Genomic DNA, 7,957 nt, shown 5'->3' with positions numbered 1-7,957 from the left:
GGCAAGAGTTGACGGACATGAATAATACTCAACATTAAACAAGGACTCCGTAACACAGACTAAGACAGACTGGGTATAAATAGACAGAAGGATAATGAGGGAACAGGAGACAGGTGGGGGACAATCAATTACACAACAAGGAGGAAGGTGACCAAATAAGGGAACAGGAAGTTAACTGGTGACAGACACCGTGAGAAAGGAGGACATCTAGTGGAACCCCAGGGAACAACAACCCAGACACTGTGTCGTCAAGACGAGGGCCCCCCAGATCAAAGCAGAAGACTACCACAGCCATGTGGTCAGGACGAGAGCCCCCCAAGGTGGAGCTGACCTCTGTGCAGCCGGACCAACGGGACTACGAAACTCCGGTAATCCCCTGGTGTCTTTACTGACTCGACTCCGGAGAGTCCACCGGAACCTGACTCGACTCCGGAGAGTCCACGGGAATCTGACTCGACTCCGGAGAGTCCACGGGAATCTGACTCGACTCTGGAGAGTTCACGGGAACATGACTTGACTCAGAACTGTCTGTGGAAATCTGAGGCGCCTCGGCTTCGGACACTGCCTCTGGACCGGCCTCGGGCACTGCATCGGGAACGGCCTCGGGCACTGCATCGGGAACGGCCTCGGGCACCGCTTCGGCTTCTGGATCAGCCTCGGGCACTGCCTCGGCCATCGCCTCGGCCTCCGGAACAGCCTCGGGCACCGCATCGGGAACGACCTCGGGCACCACCTCGGCCACAGCATTGGCCCACTCGGGAACTTCCCCCTGGACGGCAGCGGCAGTGGCCCAGGCTCAACGTTCTCCAGGCTTTGAGGAACGGTAGAAGCCTGTCTCCTCGTCCTCCGCCCTCTACGGTGGCGAGTCAGTGGCACCTTGACTGGCGACTCAGACGTTGAGTCGGCCATCTTGTGCTGTGACTCTAAGCTGGCGACCATCTTGGGTTGTGGCGCTGGCTCAGCAGCTTTGACGTGCACGGTTTGGGAACCTCCAGGATCTGTGACAGCCTGGAGAAATACTCCAAGAATGAGTCATCGGCCATCTTGGGTGTAGGCTCTGAGCTGGTGGCCATCTGGTACTGAGGTGTGAGGCTGGCCTCCATCTTGCCCCGTGGTGCGGGGTTGGTGGCCATGCACCGCAGCGGCGCTGGGTTGGCGGTCATCCTGTGCTGCGGCACGGGGCGGGCGGCCATCTTGTGTTGTGGTACTGGGCTGGCGACCACTTGGTGCTGTGGCGCTGGTCTGGCGGCCATCTTGTGCTGTGACGCTGGGCTGGCGGCCATTTTGCTTCGTGGTGCTGGGTTGGTGGCCATGGACCGCAGCGGTGCTGGGTTGGCTTCCATTCTGCCTCTTGGCGATGATCTAGTGGCCATCATGGGCAGTGGCGCCACCATGGCGGGCGTGCGCTTCCTCTCACCTCTCCGCTCGCCATGGTGAGACGGTGGCTCTGACCCATTCCACAGGAGCCCCGGGTCACAGGGAGGCCATGGTTGAGATCAATGCTGAATCTCCTCTCGACCTCCTCCTCCAAGGCAAGGCAAGGCAAGGCAAGGCAAGGCAAGGCAAGAAAGACTGGGTATAAATAGACAGAAGGATAATGAGGGAACAGGAGACAGGTGGGGGACAATCAATTACACAACACGGAGGAAGTTGACCAAATAAGGGAACAGGAAGTGATCTGGTGACAGACACCGTGAGAAAGGAGGACATCTAGTGGAACCCCAGGGAACAACAACCCAGACACTGTGACAGGTGGTTTGCTGATCTTAGTTGGTTTAACTGGATTCAGCTGGTCTCCCAGTCTGTGGCTGATGTGTGCCCAAAACCCTTCTAAACCCAATAAACAGAGGAGCCTAATCAGCTTAGCCTGGTTTGGAGACTAACCTGTCAGCAGGGTTTTGTGTCATGCAGGATTGATCCCTATAGTCAGTGTTTCATATTATTGATTTTTGAGCTTCAACTTTGGTTTTGATTTTGCCTTAAGCTGCATTCACACCGCCAGCGACTTTGTCACTGCATGTTGCTTGTTTGTGAACATCAAGTCTCTCTTGGTGTTCCTGGTGCTGCCACCCTAATATAATTGGTAGACTGCTCATCTCAACATATCATTAGAAAATGTGTTTGCTATATTGATATTAAAACTAAGATATCATAATAATTTGTCTAGTCTGCGTTTGCAGAAAGTTACTTCTCACAAATAAACATCATGCAGAGCAAACTGTTTTAAAGAGCAGGTCATATGGGTTTTTGAAAAAAAAGATATTTATTTTACAGTTTATGGTGTATCTATCCTTGATAGTGCATGATAAATAAATATTTTGTCTCTCAAAAGAGAGAGTCAACGTCATCATATTTTCCGACATGGAAAGAACCTATATGAGGATATATGCACATATACAGAAATGAAACCTATATGCACAACAGGCTTGGCCAGCTGACCAATCAGAGCAGAGTAGGCTTGTGGAAGGGAGGGGTTGCTCCGAACTTGCATGGAATAAATCATTTGGAAATCATTGGCAAATGAATCTAACATATGTATATTCTGATAAAATTACACTGTCTTCTGATTTTAGATGCATTTAAACCAGTTGTAGAGGACTCCAACACAATATTAGAAAACTTTAAAATATGACCATATTACCCACTCTTTAATATGAAATATTGACAGCTAGCAGTTGAAATAAAAATAGTGAGAGTTGTTTCTCCTGCCCCTCCTCCTCCACAGACTCGAGGCACATACGGGTTGCCAGCTCGAGGATTTTAGCAATGTGTTAAACTGATAGCAGAAGGTAATGTTTTCTTTTTTATATGCCCCTTTTTAAATGGATGCCAAGGCTTTTTAGGTTGGGTAAAATCTGCAATCTCTGATCCAGTTCATTTGCTGGATTCCATGTCTGTAATGTGCTGTTTCTTAAACATAGTACAGGCCAGAAAATTGCATACAGAAGCTGTGAATGCATAACTGCTTAACTCATTACAACAACTGATCATAAAAAATAAATTAATTAATTAATTTTAAAAGATTCAATGTATGAATCAAACTTATTGAGACTCTGGCAGTTTCATTTCCATGCATCATTTTATTATATCCACACTATGTTTACAGACAAATCATTTAAAAGTGTGAATCTTACTCTCAAGATTGTTTGGATACTGAACTGTTTTAGTGTGGTTTCCTTTCTATTGCACTAATGATCTATTTTAAACCATTGTACTTGTGTTTACCAGTGAACATGTCCCCCTGACAACCCTCAGCACGTCCAGAGTATTGGCAGAAACATTTTACACACTAATGCAAAATGGACTCTTTAGTTGGATGTGTACCGTGTGCAAATCAAAGGCAGTCACAAACACACATTATTAGTGTTGTTTAACTAAGCCTCTGAGTGATTGCGGGCTATATTTCCCCCTGCACCTCTTCTGAATTCAGCTTATTAGTTGCACTATTACATTTTTCTCCAAATCATTTACAAAAGAGATAAAGAATAAAGAGCCGGTGCAATACAGTCTGTTTGAGCACCCAGCACAAAAGGCTATTCTGTCTTCCCCAGACCCTCTGAGATACGGTTGCCATGGACTTTGCCTTAACCGCAGCTGCAGTGAGCTTAACCTAGTAATTAAAAGGATTTAATGATTCAATAAATAAATAAATAAATAAATACATTTACAATATATTAATAACAATTGCATGTGGATACCTGTAAAAAGGATTTGCAATGTTCACATCTTCAGTATTTAGAGCATAAGATGTTCATCAGGCATGTTTGGATGTTTGGAGGAATAATTTACTCGCCAGCAAATTCAAACCTGTGTTAATGTCTTTCATTGAACTCTAAATAAGACATTTCCAAGTATGTGCAAATGACTGTTTTCCATTCACATAAAATGGGTGGTGATTTTAATCTGGTGCCATTCATTGGCTGGTTGATTGAGTTTTTCATATTTACAGTATATGAACAAAAAGTAAGATGACATTCTGAGAGCTTGTAAAGTAAGTCTATGAGATCTCTATAATTGTACAGCAGGCTACTTACATATAATGTAACATATATGTGTATACATTACATTTAAATATCAGTTGTCACTCTATATCTCCCAATTATAGAGAAATGTTAGAAATGTTTTATTTTATTTTTATTAATTTAGAAATATTTTACTTTTTTATTAGTTTAATGATTAAACTAATAAACTTACATTTTCTTCAGTAAAGATCAGTTAAGGTTTCACAGCAAAAAGACGTTTTAACATTTATGCTAAAATGCCTTTTACTTGTTAAAATAAAAAAAATAAAAAAACTTATAAAAATCATTTAGAAGACAGAAGGGATTTAGTGGATTGTGTAAAGTTTTTTTTTCAGCAAAGTGCTGATTGTGTTGATAGAGTTGGCTTTATAGGGTAACAAAATAAAGTCATATGGCTTTGGAAAAACAGGATGGTTTGTAAATGATGACAGAATTTTAATTTTCTAGAATTAAATGTTGATATGGTTTATCTCAGTCAATACAATCCATGCAATACTCTATATAGATCTTTAAATACTTATTAGCTTAATATTAGCTGTCATAAATGTAAGAGAGTCCTCCTTTCAAAGGGATTTTCAAGCATCTGGTTGTGAAGCTCTGAAAAATGCTATGTCATTCAGAAGAAAAGTATGTGTCTGGTATTTCTGGTGCTGAAAATATCAAGGAAAGCCCTTGAACAGTTCTTTACCAACTTAACGGTTTCCATCAGGGACATTTTAGCAATCTAATCACTTTTGTCTTTAGAGATGTGATTCTAATTAGCACTGAAATATACATGACAATCAACCCTTCTGTTTAATTAACCATGATGGCATTTCATCACCAATCTGGAGATTTTATTATTATTCCCCATTTTTGTTCCCCATTATTCCCATATTCCTATTTATTCCCATATCTAAATTGAGAGTAAATGCAACTTTTCCAGAGCATGTAGACAGATTAACTATTTTTGTAGCACCTTCATGGATGTTAACTTTGTGAAGCACTCTGCGTTTGGATTTTATGGAAACCAAAGGATATTGATGTTTGCGGTCTCTTTGCTGCAGTTTTGCGTTGTTTGGACACAATACGTCTTAGTGTTTGATGGTCCATATCATTCAGTTTATAATCATAAAGACTGCTGTTCTTAAAATACCAATTGAGCTGCTGATTATAGATGCACCTTCTAAAATGGGCTTCCATGATTTGCAATTTTTGGAAGTCTGACAGTCATCCACTTAACCCACGGCTTGAACTAAACACTGCTGAAAAAAGCTTATGCTACACTGATATATACAACCTAGAAACTATAGACAGTGAAATGGTAAATGCAACATAATCATAAGGTTGTAATATCAAGTTGAGTCCAGCCTGAGGTCGTCACATGTGGTTGCCACAAGCCCAACGGATGCTCCTTCATAGCATCGGCTGGCCGCGCTGTTCTCAAACTCGCCAACCTCTGCTCACTAATGATAGTTAGGCCTATATTACAAACAAATGTCATCGTTGTTCATTCCAGCAGTGTTAATTATGTTAATGAAGACGACAACAAAAAAATATTTGTCAACGAACATTTCTTCTGTTTCTGCTTAAACTAATATCTGATGATAAAAAACAAAATTTAGGCCGCGTCTTCATTAACAACATGAGACGGAATATAATGTTACTTGTGGACTACCAGACATTCAAAATACATCCTATAGGCTATGGTCTTGTCCTTAAAAATGTGTGGCCCCGTTATGGATTGCTATTGGATAAGGGGCATTTGCATATCTCAGTATGGGAGCCGCAGTGGATGGATAGGATACCAAAATGCGAACTAGCAATCTAAAACAATGGCCTTAGCACCCGAAAGGGTGAACCTGAACTTGTGTCAGTATTACATGCATGCCTTCCATCTTAAAGGAACAGCATTCCTAATTAAGTACCTCATTAATGGTAACCGACAAAAAATATTTTACTGTAAGTAAATCTACTGTATCAGAAAATTAGTTTAAGTTGTATCTCTTTCGTATTTGTCTTATTCTGCTTATTTTTCAAAAATTATAAATCATATATATTAAATATCATACATGAACAACTATAATTTTTGTAAGTTGCTCCCTTTTAACTACTATTAAAGGGATAGTTCACCCAAAAATGAAAATTGTAATAATTTATTCAAGTTTTTCCAAATTCAACCCTTTATTCAAATTTCTCATAAGCTTAATTGATTTGGAATAAAGAGAAAATAATTTGCTTGGTAAATTTCGGTACCAGGGATGCCATTTCTTTATTCAAAATGGGAAATTTGTGTGATTCATATAGATCCACCGAGTTTTTAAAATTGTTTGGGTCAAACAATTTAAAAAACTTGAAATTTGACAATCTCTTCTCCGAATTGAAATTGTCAATAATTGTTCTAATGGTGTTAATGTTGCAAGCTGTCCTGTGAAAGAGTTGGTTGGTTGGTTATCTTGCTTGGGACTTGTGGCACAGAATGGTTTATGACTCCCTGTTGCCTTTCTGAGGAATTCGGCTCGTGTTTCAACCACAGTCCTGATCGACTCTTTGTCTGGTTTGGGTCAGATCTGCTACACAGATGACCTTGAACTTGAGTTTTTGTTGAATCTTTAAGGATTTCGTTCTTTATGCCTGTTTGTCTGTGTCATGTCCATATGCATGTGATACATTCAAATAATCATTTAATCTCAAACATTTCTCTGTTCATCACTGCAGGTTAATTTTAGTCCCAGCCAACATGAGCACAGATCTAGAATGTGCAGAGTGAATTTATGAAAAGGTTAGTGCCTCCTGTAACAAGCCCACTAACTGAAGAGTATTCTCAAAGGTCCCTGGGAAAAGGTTAAACTCCATCTGTTGACTGTGAGATGCTGAAAGGAGAAATGGACCAAATAAATTAATTCACACACACACACACACACAGAGAGGCAAACACACACACAGACACACACTTGTTAGGAACCTTGTAGATGTTAAGACAACAATGATTTAGGGACATTCATAAAAACTGATGCTCAAGCATCTTTTACTTTATAATTATTTGTATATTTATTTGAGCTGAATGTATAATATGAATAATGTTATAAAACATCTTTCATCACATTAAATGTTGTCTCTCACATACATCCATTAAAACAGTTCCTCAAGGTCAAAGTTTTCCTGAAAGTTTTCTTCAAGTATAGGATAATTGACCATACTGTATAATAGTGTACATTAGTGATTTCTTAGACATTAGTGAAACTTAGACATTAGTTCCTTACCACATTTATCTGTAAGATTGTCAGTTTGTCAATATTATATATAAAGCCACTTTCCCATCATCTTTATCTGTATTATCTATGTAGTGTAGATTTACCTATTGTATAACCGAGTGTCTGCAGAGTATTTTGTGACTGTAGCTCCGCTACTCTATTTTACTATCACCCTCTGTTGTCTAAAGTTATAAAATATAAACTTAATTCCCGCCGTATATCCGATATTAACTATCAGTCTAATATGACTAATCTAACCATCCAATTAAAAAAAAAAATAATTTGGGAGTGCAGCGTGCCTAAAGTGCCGTTAGCATTTGTTCGCTTTTAGGCTCGACATTCACGTTTCCATCTGCGCTTCTATTTGCATCTATAGCCCTATTCGGACGTGACTAATTTTACAGGGGGTCCTTAGAGAAATATGTGTTTCACAGACGTACAGACGTGTGTGTTTCCTTGTGAAAGCTAAACTACTTAGTTTGGTCTTCCAAAAGAGGACACAACTAAAAATCAGTGGTTAAGTTGTATTCACAACAACGTTACAAAACAGTTAATCCCTGGGAGAAACCAGGCTCAGTCGGGGACAAGTTCTTCTCTGACCAGACAAAACCAGCAGTTCAATTCCAGGCTGCAGCAAAGTCAGATTGTGCAGAAGAATCATCTGTTTCCTGATGGCCATCTAGAAGACAAGGTCTTGACTGT

The sequence above is a fragment of the Carassius gibelio genome, chromosome A19 (genome assembly GCF_023724105.1).
Source record: "Carassius gibelio isolate Cgi1373 ecotype wild population from Czech Republic chromosome A19, carGib1.2-hapl.c, whole genome shotgun sequence".
In the NCBI taxonomy this organism is placed as follows: domain Eukaryota; kingdom Metazoa; phylum Chordata; class Actinopteri; order Cypriniformes; family Cyprinidae; genus Carassius; species Carassius gibelio.
The sequence above is the reverse complement of the archived record's forward strand: the minus strand, read 5'-3'. Positions refer to the sequence as shown.